This window comes from Amblyomma mixtum, chromosome 10 (assembly GCF_055824585.1).
Source record: "Amblyomma mixtum isolate Tamu chromosome 10, ASM5582458v1, whole genome shotgun sequence".
Classification (NCBI taxonomy): domain Eukaryota; kingdom Metazoa; phylum Arthropoda; class Arachnida; order Ixodida; family Ixodidae; genus Amblyomma; species Amblyomma mixtum.
In genome coordinates, this window is record NC_143021.1 from 101853214 (window position 1) to 101874462 (window position 21249).

Here is a 21249-nt window from a genome sequence, read left to right on the forward strand (position 1 = left end):
CACGGCAGAACAATAATGAACCTATCATCACTTCTAAAACATTTTTGTTGTTTACTAACCTGTAAGAACAGGACAAAAGGTTCAGCTGGCTTCATTCTGAAGGCCTCGCCGTGCCCACACGAAGGCTCGATGAAGACTGAGCTTAAATAGCCAGTGCTGTCTGTTATCACCGACGAAGTTGTCGTCCCAGGGAGCGCATGCGCCAGTCCGTTCCATGCGGTAGCTTTCCACCCAGGCAGCCGCAAAAGATGACCGTCGTAGCTGTCGGCAACAAAGCACGTACTTGAGGCGTGATCCGATGTTGAAGCATGGCACAGGAAGGCCTGTAAGAACAGGACAAAAGGTTCAGCTGGCTTCATTCTGAAGGCTTCGCCGTGCCCACACGAAGGCTCGATGAAGACTGAGCTTAAATAGCCAGTGGTGTCCGTTATCACCGACGAAGTTATCGTCCCAGGGAGCGCATGCGCCAGTCCGTTCCATGCGGTAGCTTTCCACGCAGGCAGCCGCAAAAGATGACCGTCGTAGCTGTCGGCAACAAAGCACGTACTTGAGGCGTGATCCGATGTTGAAGCATGGTACAGGAAGGCCTGTAAGAACAGGACAAAAGGTTCAGCTGGCTTCATTCTGAAGGCCTCGCCGTGACCTTTGTTAGCGTCAAAACCTGAGCCGAACGCATGACTATACTTTCTGTAAGGGGCGTGTCACTTTCCACTGCCTGCACAGACATGATCTCGTGCCAATTGATCTTAATCTGAGAAAGCCAGTCCCGGCCGAATAACATGGTTATTCTCGCGCCCACTGTTCCCTTTCCAATAACTAGAGGCAGCTCGAAACACTGATCTTTATACTGCACTATGACGTTCATAACTCCAGCAATAGGCACAGCCATGTCGTTGTATGTCGCCAATTTCACATTGGCTTGTCTTAAACCGGCATTAGGAAAGTGTTTCGCCCACTCGACATCCGATATGACTGAGACAGCTGCGCCTGTACCAATTTCAATGGGCATATATTTGCCGTTTATCGTAACCACAATGACAATTGCAGGTGCACCAGCGTTTGCAGTAGTGTGACACAAAGTTAGTAGCTTAGTACTGCTATCATCCGGCCCTACCGAAGGCACTACTTCAGGTATGCATTTGTTTGCAACGTGTCCCATCTTTTCACGCTTGTAGCACCGGATGTTTAAAAAGGGCCACTCACAGGTTAGTGTTGACCTCCACATCGGTGACATGGAGCTTTCGTCTCTTGTGACGTCTTCCGAGCTGGACTCTGTCTGCCTCTTTCCTTCAGAGGCGTTTCTCTGTCATCTGCTTTACGATGCTTCCCCGCCTCTCGTGTCCAGTGTACTTCGGTGCTGCTCGACGAAGCCGTTTTGTTGCTCGGCGATTTCAGCATGTCTTTGGTGCCCTGGCTTGTAGCTTCCATGGCTATGGCCACACTACACGCTCGGTCCCATGTTATCTCATCGTCAAGAAAGGCTAGCAGTAGGCACCGTATGGCTTCGGAACGCAATCTCACGACGAGCCGATCCCGCAGAGCTTCGCTCAGAAACGTGCAAATTTGCAGGCTGAAGCTAGTCTCTTCAATCCGACAATGAATTGCGCGATGGTCCTATAGGTTTCTCTCTTGGGCTGGCTTAACCGGTAGCGTTCGGTGACAAGTGAGCATTTGGGAGCGTATTTCTTCTTTAGAGCACTTACCACTTCCTTGAATGAAGACTTAGCAGGCGTTGCCGGCAACAGCAAGCTCCAGAGCGTGACATAGGCTTTTTCGGCAATAGCCTTTAAGAAAACTTGCAGTGTCTAGTCATCCTTGTTGTCGTTGGCAGCAGCGAATAATTCAAAGCGTTCCAGGTACATTTCGAAGTTCCCAGTTTGCTGCTGGCACTCCGGCAGGTTCCCGACACTTGCGGTAATTCTGGTTTCTTGGTTGTCGTCATCAATCCCATACTCGTCGCCACTTGTTGTAACCAGACGCCGAGTGACCAGACGTCGGCCAGGGAACGCGACGCTTTATTACGACGTGCTCACTAGCAGCTTCGAACCAATGACTCCCGTGCATAGCGTCCGCACGGGGTTTTATACATTTGGTGAGACGCCGGTGCATGCGCAGCAAGGCATCGCGAACGCGACAAGCCACGATCAGACGCCGCGATACGTTAAATAACACCGACGCAGGATTTTCTCGGTAACGGGGTCTTTAATGCTGTCGCGTTAAAAATAAATTGAACGTCAAGGCAAACTTTCTTTTTCTGCGACGGTAAGGAGAGACAGTGCACCACGGCCTCCAGTAGCCTCTTGTTCTCTCACAATAACGAAGGCAAAAAAAAAACAGTGTTAATATGGAGAATGTTCGAAAAGTACGGGAGTACCACTTGTGCGCTGAACTGCCTTACGCCACTAAGCATTGCCTAGGGTGGGAGGAAAAACAGGGACATGATCATTTTCCACGCTTGCATGCGTAAAAAAATGCACAGCTATCGATGGCTTTTTCTCGCATTAGGAAATAAGTTGCCGCAATTTAAAGAAAGGACTTCTGTAAGCGCCTTTGGGCACAAGTTAATGCTGCGCAGAGCCGTTCTAGCCCCGCGACACAGGGGCCCTCCATTGACGATTATAATCAGTATGAAAGCGGCATCGTAGGAAGTTGAAGATTTTATGGACGAACCGGAGATGTTAGAGCAGTTTGTGCTGGCGTTCCATTAGAATCCAACTCATGACAGAAAGGGTATAGACAGGGACAGGTGTCTGACCAATATGCCCGTACTGAGCGCACGCCACTACGCTATGCCAAAAAGCCAGTGGATGCTGCATAAACACCAGTAATTTAAAGGATTGTTCTGTGCATGTTGTTCAAGATAATTGGTGTTTGCCGTGTTGGGTTAATGCTTAGTGTAACACTGGAATGTTTCTGACGCTTAAGAGGCGGCTGGCGTGTAATATCACGGATATAAAAAAGAGACGCCAGAGAAAGTAGCACAGTTAAATCTTTGCGGAATCAAAAAATGGCCATGACAATACAGCTGGTTGCAGATTTTCGTTCTAGCGTTATTACATGAAGGATGTTCACAGGAAGAAATGATTGATTATGCTCTGATATTTCATGCATTCCAGTACTATTCTCCTCAGGTACAATATCATTTTGAAAGTGCAAACCATTCTACTTACTCATGTTCACTCGGTCCTCCATACTCTGTAACGCACTTCGAGCCTAAAAAATAAGAAAGCCTGGTGTAACTTGGTGCATTTGCCGTTTCACGAATTCGACAACACGCGCCACGACTGACAAATATTAAAGCTAAGGACACAGAAATCTTCTCACTCTTGGAAGGGTCAATCTTGGGTCACTTCTCACTCCTGTTCCATGAGCGGAAGCCGTATATTACGGCACAGGATCGAAATTATTTTTTTCTCAATTTTTGGGGGGTGGCAGGATTGGGCGCAATCGGATGTTATTTCGTTTGAATTGCAGTAAATATAGGCTCAGATGAAGTTCTGTCAAAGGAATAATTTCCGGTGTTTTTTTCACATCACGCGATTTAAGCTTAATCTGTGCTTCTGTGAGCTACATTACCCTATCGTCCATTCCTGTTCGATGAATTCGAAGAAACACTCTGCTTTATTCAGATCAAATGTTTTTAAAAAGCGCACACAGCTACAGCTCTGCCAAACTAGGACAAATCTTTAGCCACATGAAAGCGCAAATTGCCGATTGTCCACAATATGTTCCCTTTCAATGTATTGTAGACGGCTCAGTTGTTAAAATTTCTTGCAAAATAACCACTTGCAGCACAAAATTGTTTGCCGAGGATTAGTTCTGTAAAACAACCAGCTGCAGCAAAATATGTTTTGCCGAGGCGTAGTTCTCATTTCTAAAGCGTTAAAAACGTTACATGCTTACAACATCACCGCTATGTGCCGCAATTCCATGTCACCGCTAGAGATTTTCATTAATTATTCTGCGAAGCATTACCGCAGCTTATTTAACTGTCAAATTACAAATTCAACTGCATCGTTATCGGTCACAGCGCTTGGTACAATGAAGTCCATTCGACATCTGCTTTCTACATGTCTTGTGGCCACTCATTAATAAAACGTACTTTTAAAGCTTGTCCTTAAATTATGAAGCATGAAGTTAAAATTAAGCACTACGTGCTTAAAATTATTACGAGCTGAAAATACCAAGGCCAAAATGTGGCAAGGCAGGCGTTGGCTATTTTTGGCGGGACAGTGGACGCACCAAACTCTCGTGTTTTTTTTTTTTTGCATTGCGACAGCAAATAGAATAAACTGACCGAATAATCATATAGAATAGGCTAGTAGTTTAAACTCTTTTCTTTAGGCGATGATGCCTTTTTTCAACAAACTCATATTTAAGTCTAACATCACTTGCCGATACACCGCTCGATGACACTTTCTTTTCGATCTTTATTCTGGCAATCAGCCAATTATTCAGGTGCACATTTATTATATTTGCGCTTTTTTTAATTGAAGCATCACGTTGAAAGCTCGATTTTTTCTTTCTATGCAACCATACCATCCTCCCCCCTTATGTTATGCCTCAAAACGATCTTCATGGCATGCGTATAAACGAAAAAGATTGTTCTCAAAAGTTACTTGCCTCCGACATTTCAAAAAACTTTAGAAGTGATAAAAGAAACCTTTTTGTCAGTGACGTTTTTCTCATGGAAATCAATGCCACAACAAGCATTCTAGCGAACGGAGAAACCAGCGCTTAAGTTAAGGACAACGCACAGAGCTATGGAAAGAAAAATGGTAGGTGTAATGTTAAGATACCGGAAGCGGGCAGAGTGGGTTAGAGAACAAACGCTGACTATTTGCATCCTAGTCGATATCAAGATTAAGAAATGGGCTTGGGCAGGGCATGTAATGCGAAGGCAAGATAACCGCTGGTCCTTAAGGGTAACGGAGTGGATTCCAAGAGAAAGCAAACGTAGCAGGGGACGGCAGAGAGTTAGGTGGGCGGATGAGATCAAGAAGTTTGCGGGGATACAGTGGCGGCAACTGACAAAGGACAGGGTTAATTGCAGAGACATGGGAGAGGCCTTTGTCCTGCAGGGGGCTTAGTTAGTCTGATGATGATGATGATGATGATGATATTGATGACAGAGCCTCAATGCAACCAGACCGGGAGCTCGGGGTATGTCGACTCTAACTAGTCTAGCTAAAGATAGGTGTTGTTTGACCAATAATAAGACAATGAAATGTCTACGAGGTCTGCGAAACGGCCGCTACTTCAAATTAGATGCAATTTGAAGGAAACAAAAAAAAAACGAATCACCATCATTACAATGGACTGAGCACGACGAGCAGCTTTCCTCTATAATTTGGCAGTTTCGATATGACTAGGTAGCGGGCCACCCGAAATAAGTGATCTTACCTATAGCAAAGCTGTATGTACCCGGTGCGCTTCTACAGGTAATTAAATCGCAGTAACTTGCCGTTTCTTCTGCGCACAAAAACTGGGGGAGGGACAGTTTGCTGGCGCTCCCTTCCCATGGCCAAGAAAGATTTTTTACCGTATGATTCCGCTCAACTCAAAACTGGTAAGAGGGCTATTGCCACCCTTTCTATGGAATCAGCACTCATCAAGTCGTGCTCTCACATGATGCGGGAGAGATTCCAGGGCGAGGTGAACAGACTGCGTAAAGCAGGGTTCACTGACCACGTCTTGGCTGGCGTAACCGAGGCATTGCTGCAGGAACTTAAGGGCAAGCCAAAGGGGCAACGGCGGAAAGAACCTATCGGTGAAGCCAAACCAGTGGTGATACCGTATATGCACAAGGTGTCCCACAATTTAAAACAAGTTGGCAACAAGTACGGATTTCCCATCCTCTTCTCCGTTCTCTGCAAATCGGCCAAGATGTGTCCCAAGATTAGCAGCAGTGCTAAAGCAACATCTGGGTGTGGGAAGAAGCACTCGAAGCCCTACATAAGGTGTGCCACGGGAGTGGTATACGAGATCCCCCTTGCATGTGGCAAGGTATACGTCGGTCAGACTGGACGCTGCGTCAACGAGCGTGCCGGGGAACATAGAAAGTCGTTAGGGAACGCATCAGATTCTTCTGAAAACCTTCCTGCTCATTGCCGCTCTTGCATTGATGAAAATGGAAAGAACTGTGCCCCACGACTTGACGAGATTAAAACTCTAGCTAGAAGTAAAGATGGATTAGCTCGGGAACTGGCAGAAGCCTTTTTTTATCAAAGAGAGGGGTGGCATGTGCGTCAGCACCACTTCTATCTCCCTACGAAGAAGAGAGCATAGATTGCCAAAAATACGGGATTATGAGAAGTTTTCGTCCGCTTGTGTGTGTGTGTTTTGCCGTGTAAGAAATGCGCATGCGTCACCTTCCTCGGGCTGTATATATGCAACATGTGGCTTTCAATAATTTTAGTTGGAGTTAGCGCCCGTCCTGCCGATCTTTGTGTGGTTTGTGTAATATTTAGCGCTGCTTTTACTTTCCTGAACACAATGTCTCACCAACTAGCCCAGCAAAAGTTACTGTTAAACAAAAGCAGAAGGAGCGAACAACACTTTTTGTCCGGTCTTTGTTTTCAGTGTGGTGCTTAGATTAAGGACGCGTGCAGACCATCGCAAAAAGCCCACGCCTTTATTAAATGAAGCGCTGGTGGTGCCCTTGGGAAAAGCACAGCATGCGTAGGACGTCCGCCTGCTGCTGCACCGGAATGTAATAGGCTCGTCTGTGTTCTTTATCTCGAAAGTTCGTGCTCTGCTTTAAATTTCGTACTTCCAAGAGCAGCGAACATTCTGTTCGACGACCGCCGAGCACGCTTGTTGCTACGCCGCCGCCGAGTGGTACAGTCCTTTGTGGGCGCAAGTCAGCCCCTCCAAAAAACTAACTTTCTTTAGAAGCCATTCTCCCTGTATTCATGCTCTGGAACGGGGAAGGGGGGGGGGGGTTCTTTGGGGTGTTACGCAGGGAAGAAATAGATCGCCGGGCAAACTTGGTACTTACCTTCACAGGTAACCACTCCCCCGCCAACGTAAACAAAACCCTTAAAGCACATTTCAACATTCTCGAACAAAGCGAGCGCCTCGCCGAAATTTTCACTACTCCCCCTCTCGTAGTCTAGAGACGACCGCAAAACTTCCGAGCCATTCTAGTACACTCAAAAACTTATAACCACCTGGGGTTAGGGTACCGAACCTGTGGAAAAAGTTGATTCCAGGTGTGCAAACAGAAACAAACAACAACCTGGGCAACAAGCACAGCCTCGGGCTTTAAATGGAAAATCAATGGCAGCTTTATTGAATTCTTCCAACGTTGTCGATCTCCTAGAATGAAGTGTGTGCAGTATGCAGTATATTGGAGAGACGGCTAACACTCTACGAATTCGCTTCAATAAACACCGCGCTCATGCGCTATCTCTACCCAACCTCCCCCTGTCTATACACATTAATGAGGAAAAAAAAGCCATTTGACGCATTTAAATTAACAGTCTTACAGGAGGGGTTCAACAACACACGGGAACGGGAGCAACGCGAGTCATACTTTATAAGTTTGGAACCATTGCCCACGGCATTAATGAAAGCCTGGGCGTTTTGTCTTCCATCCGCCCCTTGCAAAGCCAGTGCTGACCTCCTGAGTCCCGGCGTGACATGCCGCGGCCGTTCCTTCCCTTTCAAATCATTTTCAAGCTTCCCTCCACTCCCTATGCTTACACAGATATCTTCGTCGCACACCGCACTCTTCCCTTCCCCACCCAGTTCGACCATCTTGACGAGCGCGGCGCAGTCAAAGAACCCTCGCTTAAGAACCCCCGCCATTCATAGTGCCCCCATGGGACTTTTCCTCCCCAAAAGAGCATACATTTCCGTTTCTTTTATTCTTTTTTTTTTCGGGGGGGGGGGGTATGCATAGGTGCGCATCTACAGCCCAGGTGTGTCTGGCTACATTCCATTGTGCCCGCCTTGACTCATCGTACCGAAGGAGTTCCACTTGGCGGAAATCATTCTCCTCTCGACAGTTTTTCAGTTCAGTTCAGTTCAGTGCATTTATTTCAGTCATGTACAATGGCTGAGGAGAAAGGAAAAAAAGCCGCGCACGCGGCTTGACAAAGCTTCCATCTCCCGTAGCGGCTTGGCACGGCGATGACAGACAGCAGTAAAACAATAACAAGAGAATGCATGAAATAACAAATATGTACAATATCTTCATAACAGATCACCAGAATAGTCTCTGTACTGTTACACACGTGCAAATGATAGTTTAATAACAGCACATTGATATTTTGTTTATTTTACAGTTGGATATGATTCATTCTTTTGTAAGAATATATTTCTGACAGCGTTATATGAAACGGAAAGAATGGATTGGTTAGTGAAAGCGTTTCTATTAAGGAAAGATGGCAACACATACCTGAGAGTTTGAAAACCGTAATTTGTGCCTGGACAAGGTACATACCAATATTCATAGTGCCTTGTGTTGTGAACAGCGGTATTTTCCCGTAGATTCGCAAGGTCACCAAAAAATGTGGTGTCACTATGTACCTGAGATTTGTACTGCTGAATTACACGGTACTGATGAATAACCCTTGCATCCATAATGCGGTATTTTGCAAATAGAGCACTCGTATGTGCTAAGTATGTGGCACCCGCAATTGCTCTGACTGCATTTTTTTGCAATGTCAAAACCTTCTGAATATTAGTTTGCGTCTTTGTACCCCAAGCCAATTGACAATATTTAACATGAGAGTCAAAGAGGGCAAGGTAGATAACAAGTTTTGTCCTTGTAGGTATCATGCACTTTAACCTTCTGATTATGCCGACAACGCGAGCTAGCTTACTCTCCATTTGCTCGATGTGGTAGTCCCATAACATAAATTCATTTAAGTGAACGCCAAGTGTTTTTACAACATTAGTTATTTCTATCATATTACCACGCAATACTAAATCTGTATTTACAGCCCATTTGACATTTTTAGCTCTAAAAATATCGCCTTTGTTTTCAGTGTGCTTATTAGTAGGGAATTTTTTTCAGACCATGAGTTAAGTTTGCCCAACACGCTGTTAGCCTTTTCTGCTATATCATTCGCGTTGGTGCCGGACAGAAATAAAGTAGTGTCGTCAGCGTAAATTATGTATTCTGTTTCGGAGTCAATCTGTACTAAGTCATTAATAAATACATTAAATAATAAGGGACCAAGGATACTTCCTTGAGGTACACCATGCTTTATTTTAATATAAGTAGAGAGATGATTATCTATAGAAACGTACTGATATCGGTCAGTTAAATAGCTGGTGATAACAGATAGTGTCTTGTTCCGGACACCGTATGCAGAAAGTTTAAGAAGAAGAGTTTCGTGATGAATCCAATCGAAGGCTTTGGAGAAGTCTATGTATATTCCAAGGGTTATTTGTGTACTGTGCGATGTCAGTGCACGTTAAAGATCCCCAGGTGGTCTAAATTTCCGGAGCCCTCCCCTACGGCGTCTCTCATAGCCTTAGTCGCTTTGGGACGTTAAACCCCATAAACCAACCAACCATTTGTTTACATTCAATGTTATTTAAGATTATTTCTTTTTGCTTCAGGAGAGCCATTTCAGTAGAGGACTTAGGTCTAAATTCAAACTGTCTTGGAGTTGTATTGAGCGAAGCAAACAGCCACAGAAACCAAGGAGCACAGGGGATTTTTTTAAATTTATTTATTTTCTTGTGGTGTTGATGAAGTAAGAATATTACTTGTAAAGAGGAAGACGCTTAGCAGACGGAGCAACAGAACCGATGCGCGGGGCGAGGCGAGAAGACGACGATCGGCAGCTGAGGCAGCAGAACCGACGCGCGGCGCGTGGTGGGAGCATCAACTGTTCTGCGACCGGACCTGTCCTTGCCCGCTCTAACCGGCCTTCACAATCAGTCATCTCTTGCCAATAAAGGCCGTTACATCTTGGTGGAGGTTGCGGAATCCCGTCCTGGAGCTACGTAACCGGACTATCACTACCCCTATGCCTGCCAACGCCAACCAGCCAGCCAGCTCCTCACCGGCACCCGTCGCTTGCCATGGTGCGCTCCGCCAGCGCGACCCTGCCGTCTTCAGCGGCACGGACGATCACGACGTGGAAGAGTGGTTGTCCTCTTACGACAGGGTGAGCGCACATAACCGATGGGACGACACTATGAAACTCACCAATGTAATCTTCTACCTAACCGGCGTTGCCCACCTTTGGTACCAGAACCACGAATCGGACTTTACCACCTGGACCGCATTTAAAACCAGCTTCTCCGACATCTTCGGCCGTCCTGCAGCACGCAAACTTCGCGCCGAGCAGCGTCTTCGCGTTCGCGCACAGCAGAGTGGTGAATCATACGCCAGCTACATAGAAGATGTCGTCAATCTCTGCAAGCGCGTCAATGCGTCCATGGCGGAGGCCGATAAAGTTAAACACATTCTGAAAGGAATCGAAGATGACGCTTTCAATATGCTTGTGGGCAAGAACGTTACATCTGTCACCGAAATCTTCGACCACTGCCAAAGCTACGATGAGCTCCGCCGACAGCGCGTTTTCACTCGGCAGCCCTCTGCACAGACAGACACAGTAACTAGCCTCAGCATGACGACAGAGGACAGCTCGCTACTGCTCCAGATCAAGCAGTTTGTCCGTGAGGAGGTTGCGCGGCAGCTGTCGCTTCTTACTACTGTTTCGGGTTCATCTACCCTGACTCCGACACTTCAGCACGTGATCCGGGAGCAAGTGTCCGAAGCCCTGCCACCGGTTTCCTCCCAGCCTCCTGTCGCTGCGCCACTTACCTACGCCGAAGCAGTCAGGCGTCCCCGCCGAGACGCGCTAGTTTCGTACCAGCATCCACGGCAGTCGACACCATTTCGTCCTGCCCGGCCACCACCGCAACGTTTCCGTCCATGGCGGACGCCGGACAACCTACCCATCTGTTATGCCTGCGGCATTCCTGGCCACGTGATGCGTCACTGCCGCCGCCATGTTTTGTCCCCTGCTGCCGATACCGGCCCTCGCGGTTATGCCTACGCCCCTCCCCAGCATTTTCATCGCACTTCGCCTTCTGAGACCACTGGTTCCTCCGATCACGGCCCCTCTATTCGCCGCCGCTCTCCATCTCCGCGTCGCCGCTCGGTTTCCCCGATGCGCCGTCGTCCCTCTTCCCCTTCGGAAAACTAGTGCCCGCAGTTCCGGAGGCAAGAACTGCGTGCTCGTCGCCAAGCTCAAGACCTCGACTTTCTCCGGCCAATTTGATCACCGTTTCTGTGGAGGGCACCGATGCTTTTGCGCTTGTTGACACCGGTGCTGCTGTATCTGTACTCAGTGCAAAATTATGCCGCCAGTTACGAAAAGTGATGACTCCGCTATCTGGTTTTATGCTTCGCGCCGCTAATTCGCAAATTATCGCGCCTTTGGGGGCCTGTACAGCCCGAGTTGCTATTCACGACGTTGCGTACATTGTTGAATTCATCGTCTTCGAATCGCCGTCTCACGACGTCATCTTAGGCTGGGACTTTCTCTCCCAACATGAAGCTGTCATCGACTGCACTCGTTCCGAAGTCACCCTTCTTCCCTTCGGCGACGCCTCTGTGACCGCTTCCATTAATCCGTGCTCCAAGTTGACTGTGGCTGATGACGTCGTGATCCCGCCGTGCTCTGCTGTCCTCGTGTCTGTTCATTGTGACGCTGCATCCAACGGCCCTGTCATCTTCATCCCGTCCGACTCCTTCGCTTCTCGTCACTGTCTACCCCTGCCATTCGCCGTGCTTACCGTCTCAGCCGGCTGCAGCGCCATGCCCTTGACGAATCCATTCATGTGCCCCTCTACTCTTCTTCGCGGTGAATGCCTGGGACGTGTCCAGCCTTTCGCCTCCGTCGTCGCCTGGGACCCTTATGAGGATGACTCCTGCCGCATGCAAGTGTCTTCACTTACTTCTTCCCCACCGTCTCCTGATTCCGCTCCCGAAGCCGTCTTTGCGCGCTCAATCGACTCGAATCTTTCGCCACCGGAGAAGACCCAGCTTGCGGCCCTGCTCGATAAGTTTCGGTCATCGTTTGACTTCTCTCACCACCGTTTGGGCCGCACCTCAGCTGTTACCCATCGGATCGACACTGGTGCCCACTCGCCGTTGCGCCAACGCCCATATCGCGTCTCGTCCACCGAACGCCAGGTTATCGACGCCCAGGTAAATGACATGCTGCAGCGTGGCGTCATACAGCCATCGCACAGTCCTTGGGCTTCCCCCGTCGTCCTTGTCACCAAGAAAGATGGCTCTATACGCTTTTGCGTTGACTACCGGCGCCTGAACAAAATCACCCGCAAAGACGTCTATCCGCTGCCTCGCATTTATGACACACTTGACTGCTTGCAGGGAGCTGAATTCTTTTCTTCTTTAGATCTACGTTCGGGTTATTGGCAAGTCCCGATGGCCGACGCTGACCGCTCTAAGACAGCTTTTGTGACGCCTGACGGGCTGTATGAATTCAACGTCATGCCCTTCGGACTCTGCAATGCCCCTGCCACTTTTGAGCGGATGATGGACACAATACTGCGCGGCCTGAAATGGAAAACATGCTTATGTTACTTGGACGATGTCGTTGTTTTCTCCCCCGATTTCCAGACACACCTCGTTCGCCTCGAGCAAGTTTTGGAATGCCTCGCGACTGCCGGGCTTCAACTCAATTTAAAGAAATGTCGCTTCGCCGCACGCCAGCTGACTATTTTGGGCCACGTCGTGTCGAAACAGGGTGTCCTTCCTGACCCAGCAAAGCTTCGTGCTGTCTCTGAGTTCCCAAAGCCCTCTACAATGAAGGAACTTCGCAGTTTTATCGGCTTATCTTCTTACTTCCGACGCTTTATCCGAAATTTCGCTTCTATCATCGCGCCTCTGACTGCCCTTCTTCGTGGCAGTAGCGACCTATCAAGCTGGAGTCCTGCCTGTGACGAAGCGTTCATCACGTTGCGCCGTCTACTTACCTCTCCGCCCATACTGCGCCACTTTGACCCTGCTTCTCCAACTGAAATCCACACAGATGCCAGTGGCGTTGGTATCGGTGCTGTTCTTGCTCAACGCAAACCGGGGTATGCGGAGTATGTTGTTGCATACGCGAGCCGCACCCTGACGAAGGCAGAGCAAAACTACTCAGTCACCGAAAAAGAGTGCTTGGCGATCGTTTGGGCGATCGGGAAATTTCGGCCTTACGTATACGGCCGGCCTTTCGAGGTCGTCACGGACCACCATGCCCTATGTTGGCTGTCCTCCCTAAAAGACCCAAATGGCCGCCTCGCCCGATGGGCCTTACGCCTTCAAGAGTACGATATTCGTGTCATCTATCGCTCTGGCTCCGTAACGACGCCGACGCTTTGTCTGGTTCACCTCTAGCCAATGAAAGTGCCTCTCCTCCCGCCATCGACTGCGCCTCCTTGTCATTGGACGATATGCTCAACGAGCAGTCTAAGGACCCTTGGATCACTTCTCTTGTACGCCATCTTTCAGACCGTTCTGCCGTGCCGGTACCGCGCGCAATCCGCCGTCAGGCTGCCCACTTCACTATTCATGATGGGATTTTGTACCGCCGAAATTATCTCTCTGATGGCCACAAGTGGCTCCTAGTGATCCCTGGACATTTACGCTCAGAAATATGCGCAGCCTTTCATAGCGACCCGCAAGCTGGTCACGGCGGTGCTTTCAAGACCTACAACCGGCTTCGCCTCCGCTATTACTGGCGCGGCATGTATAACTACGTTCGAAAATTCGTCCGGTCCTGCCCCGATTGCCAGCGCCGCAAGCCGGGTCATCACCATTCGACCGGCGCTATGCAGCCTTTGCCTTGCCCATCCAGGCCATTTGAAAGAGTTGGCATTGACCTGTATGGCCCACTTCCCTACACTGCTGCAGGAAACCGCTGGGTCATCGTCGCTGTAGACCACCTGACCCGTTACGCCGAAACAGCTGCCCTCCCAGCTGCTACGGCGCGGGATGTTGCAGCCTTCCTTTTGCACCATTTCATCCTTCGGCACGGAGCCCCGCGTGAAGTGTTGAGTGACAGTGGGCGGGTGTTTCTGTCAGACGTCGTTTCATCTCTTCTGCAGCAATGCAACATTACTCGCCGCACCACTACTGCCTATCATCCCCAGACGAACGGCTTGACAGAACGTTTCAATCGAACATTAGGTGACATGTTTTCAATGTACGTGGCGGCAGACCATTCTAACTGGGACGTCATCCTCCCCTTCGTCACATATGCCTACAACACCGCTACGCAGAGCACTACTGGTTTCTCACCATTCTTCCTTCTATACGGCCGTGAACCATCCTCGCCGCTCGACACTATTCTTCCGTACCATCCTGATTCGTCGGAAACCACAACCGTATCTGAAGCCTCCCGACACGCTGAAGAGTGCCGCCAGCTCGCCCGGTCATTCACGTCCGACGACCAAGGGCGCCAAAAATACCGCTTCGACCACTCCCATGGCACAGACACTTTTCAGCCGCAATCTCTTGTTTGGCTCCGTGTGCCTTCTGCTGCACCAGGTCTCTCTACCAAATTGCTGCCCAACTACCACGGACCCTACCATGTCCTTGAGCGCACTTCTCCCGTCAATTACGTCGTTGAGCCCGTGACGCCATCATCCGATCTCCGACGACGTGGGCGTGAGACCGTCCACATTTCGCGTTTGAAGCCATACTACGACCCCTGCGTCCTGTTGACCCCTTAAATCGCCAGGATGGCTCTTTTTCCCCCGGGGCCAAATGTAAAGAGGAAGACGCTTAGCAGACGGAGCAACAGAACCGATGCGCGGGGCGAGGCGAGAAGACGACGATCGGCAGCTGAGGCAGCAGAACCGACGCGCGGCGCGTGGTGGGAGCATCAACTGTTCTGCGACCGGACCTGTCCTTGCCCGCTCTAACCGGCCTTCACAATCAGTCATCTCTTGCCAATAAAGGCCGTTACATACTGAATACGTTGTCGCTTAAAGCTAATTTATTAGAAAAGCAGAAGAAAAAACAACCACATGCCGCCGGTGGGATCCCAACCCATGACCTCCGAATTACGCGTCCGGTGCTCTACCTCTGAGCTACGGCGACGGCTGTCAAACCTTCTGCTTTCGGGGGTATTTATGTTTACAAATAACCTAACCTTGAGAGTGTTCATCAGCGCCACCCACGTTCGTAAGCGGCGGACGTGGAACGTCGTGAGTTACCGCTGGTGTGACGTAGAACGCCATCGAACGGCGAGGGTGGAAGCTGTCTGAGAACCCTCTTATGCTTCCTATGGCGTCAAGGCTGCCAGAACCGAGGCCCTCGCTAAGCAATTAAGCAAACAAGGGAAGGGGAATGAGGGGCTCGTTATAAATATGAGAGAAGCTAACAGCCGCAGAAACCAAGGAGCACAGGGGATTTTTTTTAATTTATTTATTTTCTTGTGCTGTTGATTAAGTAAGAATATTACTGAATATGTTGTCGCTTAAAGCTAATTGATTAGAAAAGCAGAAGAAAAAACAACCACATGCCGCCGGTGGGATCCGAACCCACGACCTCCGAATTACGTGTCCGGCGCTCTACCTCTGAGCTACGGCAACCCTCGCCGTTCGATGGCGTTCTACGTCACACCAGCGGTAACTCAGGACGTTCCACGTCCGCCGCTTACGAACGTGGGTGGCGCTGATGAACACTCTCAAGGTTAGGTTATTTGTAAACATAAATACCCCCGAAAGCAGAAGGTTTGACAGCCGTCGCCGTAGCTCAGAGGTAGAGCACCGGACGCGTAATTCGGAGGTCATGGGTTGGGATCCCACCGGCGGCATGTGGTTGTTTTTTCTTCTGCTTTTCTAATCAATTAGCTTTAAGCGACAACATATTCAGTAATATTCTTACTTGATCAACACCGCAGGAAAATAAATAAATAAAAAAAAATCCCCTGTTCTCCTTGGTTTGTGTGGCTGTTGGCTTCTCTCATATTTATAACGAGCCTCTCATTCCCCTTCCCTTGTTTGCTTAATTGGAGTTGTATTGTATTTTGTATTTGTATTGTACGTTGTATTTTTTAAAAAAACGGGAAAGTCGTAAATATATTGTTTTTTCCAAGCCCTTAGACAAAATAGGCAATATAGAGACTGGTCTATAATTACCAAGATCGTTTTTCGAACCACCTTTATGAAGAACAACTACTTTTGCTATTTTCATCTCCGAAGGGAAAACGCCGGTAGTCAAAGACAAGTTATATATATATAAGTTAAAATTGGTCAGATAATATCCAAGACGTACATAACAGGTTTCATTTTCAGTCCAAAAGCATCTTCACTGTTTGTATTGTTCATGCCTTTATATATATTAAGCACCTCATTTTCGTCACAACATGTTATAAAAATACTGTTACTTGTATGATTCGTAATGTAATCCAATGACATATTGTTGTGTTCACTATCAACAAGTCCACTGAAATAGCTATTAAACTTATTTGCGAGTGCGAGTCCGCTAACTAATGCCTTCCATTGTAATTTTGTTTACTCGTTTACGCGGCAACACGTCAGTGCATCTCAAATCTCTCCTATGCTTCGGCCACTGACTGTTTCCATATACTTTACTTGTTGCCCCTGTGTTGCGACTTCCCATCTGCCCTCCCACCTTTCTTTCTGCTTTTTCTCTCTCTTTTTTTCAGTCTTACTTTTCTCTCCGCCATCGCAAGCTTAGGTGGCAGGCGGCGACACTTATCCTCCCCCTTCCAGTGCTGCTTCGTTTTATTATTTTGTTTTTTATTCATTTTTTTTCTGTTGAGCCGGTCTCCTCTCTCGAATCGTTTGCTGGTGTTTTTGATTCATGTGTCGGACACCTGTACAGATGAAGACCCTTTAAGAAGAGAAGCAAGAACCATGCGTATTCAGTCTTGAAAACGGACAGGCTCTGTCCGAAACGTGGACTCGCAATAAATGTCTACCTAAAGGAAGCTTTTCTCAATTTCGCATGTATATACCTGGGCAGGCTGCCCACCAGTCGGCAGCCTGCCACAAAGCCGTCTTCAGAGAAACCGACAAACACAGGTGCACACAACGGCTAAATGCGGGAAATGTCTAGTATAAGTGCTAGCGCCCTAAAAAGCACAACGAGGCCCATTCTCCACCAAAATTGTCCAAGAAACGGATTGCGCTCTTAGTACCGGTCCTCCTCTAACAGCCCTTTCCTAGAGTGAGCCAGAAATCAACCTCTGCGGCTTAACAGCTTTGTACCACCGGCGCAGGATCCAGGGAGAAGGTTGCCTTGATGAAACACAGCTGACCTGTGTAGCTGTCAATCGCCTCGGCAAACTATTAACACCGTTAATTATTCCGAAAGGTGCAAAAAAAAGACTCACCTTCCTCCATGGTAGCCTAACGTCCTTAGTAGAGGAGCCTGTCTCAGTCTGGCAGTGGCCTGTTGAGGCTGCCTCTGCAGCGATGTCACACCCTCGTGTGGAGATTGGCCAGGGATGGGTGCAGATCGAAAGAGGAAAAAAATTCCTCCAGACTTACCTCATGAGGCTCATAAATTAGAATTGAGGAATCCGGAAAACGAATAACTAATTTTGAGAGATTCTGGGGAGATTGGAATAAAAATCAAGGAAACAGAAGCCTGGTTTAACGAAAGCACCCACTAACGCTCTTCTACTTCTTCACAGCCGGGGCCAGTTTTATGTAGACTCATCATTGGTTGATTTGTAAGTCATGCAGCATTCGCACCTGCTCCAAAATATTTAGAAAATAGTAGTAGTAGTGGTAGTACTTCGAAAACATAACGCAAAAAAAGGACACGGACGACCCGGTTGTCCAACGGGCCCAGAACCTGAACCAAAACCGGAACCGAACCCGAAATTTCACCCGGAACCGGAGCCGAACCGAACCCATGTTTTTTTTTTCAAAATCTTGGAACTGAACCCGGACCGGAACGATTAAAAGGAACCGCTCCGAACCGGTTCGGGACTCGGTTGAGCCCCACTTTTTTTCAACCCGGCAAACTTTTTTTTCACACAAAATGAGATAGTCTAGCGCGCAGGATAAACCTTCCGAAGCTGTCTCCGCTAGAAAGTGCGAAAATGGCACACACTATATGCGGCAACAGAATTGAATGAAGTTTGGTGTCTCGGAAGAAACCTAACTAACGCTTCTGTAATGTACTGACACCAATTCGAAAGCATTTATTTATCAGCAGGTCCGAAGCATTACAGAGAAGAGTGGGTAGTAATAAGAAATATACAAGAACAATATTGGTACAGCAGAATTAGATTATATAATCGCTAACAACATTTTTAAGCAACTCCTGAGTTTGTAATGCATGCGATGGAAGCGGGAGGGTGTTTACATTCCTTAGCTGTCTTGGGGATGAATGAGGGAAAATGAAAGTTGGTGCCACTGCTTGGCACTTCTACCTTGAACTGATGGTCGCTGAGGGAAGAAATATATGAAGGCGGCAGAAGTAGCGGGTCTCTGAGATGAGGGTTATAAAAGTATATTTTGTGAAGCAGACGCAAACATAAACATCAACAGATATTGTGAGACAGGAAACAGAGCGGAGGATGGATCGAGCTTTAATGGCACCAGCAAATATGGCGACCAACGCTTCGAAGCAGGAGATGAGCGATGACGATGAATAAGTACAGATGAAGACGAAGGTCGCTTGTTGTGCTTACAACGAACCCAACTCTCTTCTTTGGTACTCCCTGGCCTCGGTATAAGCTCCCTCAGGTGGTGTTCACTAACTCCCTGCTGTCAAATATTTCTGTATCAGTGAGATCTTTAGTACTGGTCAACCACAGGCGGGCTGACACGGCGGTCTTCTTTGACAACACCCTCCCAAGGAATGCTAAGAACCTGCCCGCCAATATGTTAAATGGGCTCATAGAGGAGTACCTAGACAATTTTCCTAACCATATTGCCGTCTATACAGATGCCTCCCAGCAAAATGAAAAGGCCGCTATTGGTATTTACTCAAGGGCTCTTGATTGGAGCTACTCATTTCGGGCCCCTGACTATACCCCTATTTTTGTAGCTGAGTTTCTGGCCATTGAGTTGGCCTTAATAAGGATTCCCTGCAGTATCACTCGGGTTATTATACTCTCAGACAACCTTTCTGTTTTGGCAGCGCTCGAAACCTCGAGTGATACTCCTATGAGCCGTTCCCTTCAATTTTTTATTCCTCCACATGTTTCAGAAGTTCGCTTTCACTGGGTCCCTGGGCACTGTGGCATTGTTTCTAATGAGAGGGCTGATTTTTTAGCAAAGTCTGCCCTTGATGGTCCTATTGTACCTTTCGTCCCAAATACTATTTTTTTGACTCTAGCACGCTTTCAGCGATTCCAGCGTTTCCACACCTTGCGCCACGAGCCTCTCCTCGCTGCAGCGGATTTTCAACACCTGGCATTTCCTTGGAGTGTGCGGATGTGCAGTTCGAGGCAATGTGAGGTGTCCATGACCCTTTTGCGCTGCAGGATACCGCGGCTAAATCTTTATTTATGCCGATCGGGGCTTTCGATATCCAACCTTTGTGAGTCTTGTGGCGAAATTGAGTCTATAGAACATTTTTTCCTCTCCTGCCGGCGGCTCGCTGCTCTCCGTAGAATTTGCTTGGAGATCCCCCTCGCTCGGCTTGGGCTTCCTCTATCTATAACGATTCTCTTATCCTTCGGGGCAAGCGCCAAGGGATATGCCCTGAAACCAGTGTTCGATTCTATTCACAATTACATAATTTCATCTGGTAGATTCCTCTGCTAGAATGTGAATTCACACCTTTTCTTTCTCAGTATTGTTTTTGTATTGTACAAATTCTAGCTCTGTGTCCCAAATTTTAGATTTAATTATACTCCATTCCCTGTACATGAGTGCGTTTGTATCCGCTATGCACCCTGGCCAATCCCCCGCCGTGGGTATGTGCCATTCAGCCCGAGGACATCATCATCATCATCATCTTACAATATAGACATAAACGGACATAGTACGTCAGGTTTATTTTATTTTATTTATTTTATTTATTGTTTCAAGGGTCCACAGGGTACATTACATGAGGGGTGGGCAAACAAAAGATGGTTGGTTGGTTTATGGGGTTTAACGTCCCAAAGCGACTAAGGCTGAGAGACGCCGTAGTGGACGGCTCCGGAAATTTCGACCACCTGGGGTTCTTTAACGTGCACTGACATCGCACAGTACACGGGCCGGGATCGCCGCCCGCCGCGGCCGCCGCGGCCGCCGCGGCCGCCGCGGCCGGGATCGAGTTAATATGAAAAGAGTTAATATGGAAAAGAGTTAATATGAACACAGATGGTCTTCAATGGTGGTTTTGAATGGAACAGGATTGATGATGGTCGCCACTCCGTTGGAAGGTCATTCCAGTCATTGGCTGTTTGAAGAAAAAATGACTTTTTATATGTTTCCGTGTGGGCCCTTTCAGGGTACACGGCGTTAAGGTGACTATTACGAGAAAAGCGATGAGCGCGTGTTATCGGGGCAGTTTCATGATCGGAAGTGTGATAAAATTGATGATACAGCGAAAGACGGGCGATTTTACGCCGACAAGCCAGTGTTGGGAGATTAAGCTGTGATTTTAGTGCTGTAACATTAGTATAATGAGAGTAGTCTGAGCAAATTAATCTGGCGGCGCGGTTTTGGACTGCTTCGAGCATGGTGATTAGGTTAGTATAGTGGGGATCATATGCAGCACATGCGTAATCAAGTTTAGGACGTATGCAAGTTATGTAAGCAAGAAGCTTAATGGGAGGGGGAGCTAAGGATAGGTTACGGCGCAAATACCCAAGAACTTGATTAGCTGAATTGATGGCATGGTGAAAATGATGCGACCAGGTTAAATCTTTACTTAAATGGATACCAAGATACTTGTATGAGTCAACGGACGAAATAGGATTGTTGAGAATTGTATAAGTATTTTCACGGTGCTTGCGCCGGCGATGGAAAGAAATAAGTGACGTTTTACTGCTATTTAGGGACATGAGCCAGGTACTACAGCAGGTACTACACCATACTTCGACGCGTGCAAAATCTTCTTGAAGAATGGTGGCGTCGGAGGAATTATGTATTGGGCGGTAGATAACGCAGTCATCCGCAAAGAGTCGGACATGAGATCTGATGTTTAAGGGTAAATCATTTATGTAGATAAGGAAGAGAAGAGGGCTTAAAACGGTCCCCTGAGGGACGCCCGACAAGACAAGGGAGAGAGAGGACGAGTGTGAGTTAGCATGAACGAATTGATAACGATCAGTAAGGAAG

At 47.9% G+C, this 21249-nt stretch overlaps 1 pseudogene; it reads right to left on the minus strand.

Moving 5' to 3' along the window:
• Positions 1–1206: 1206 nt before the first annotated feature.
• Positions 1207–17361, minus strand: LOC149326553 (uncharacterized; annotated as a pseudogene).
• Positions 17362–21249: the final 3888 nt, after the last annotated feature.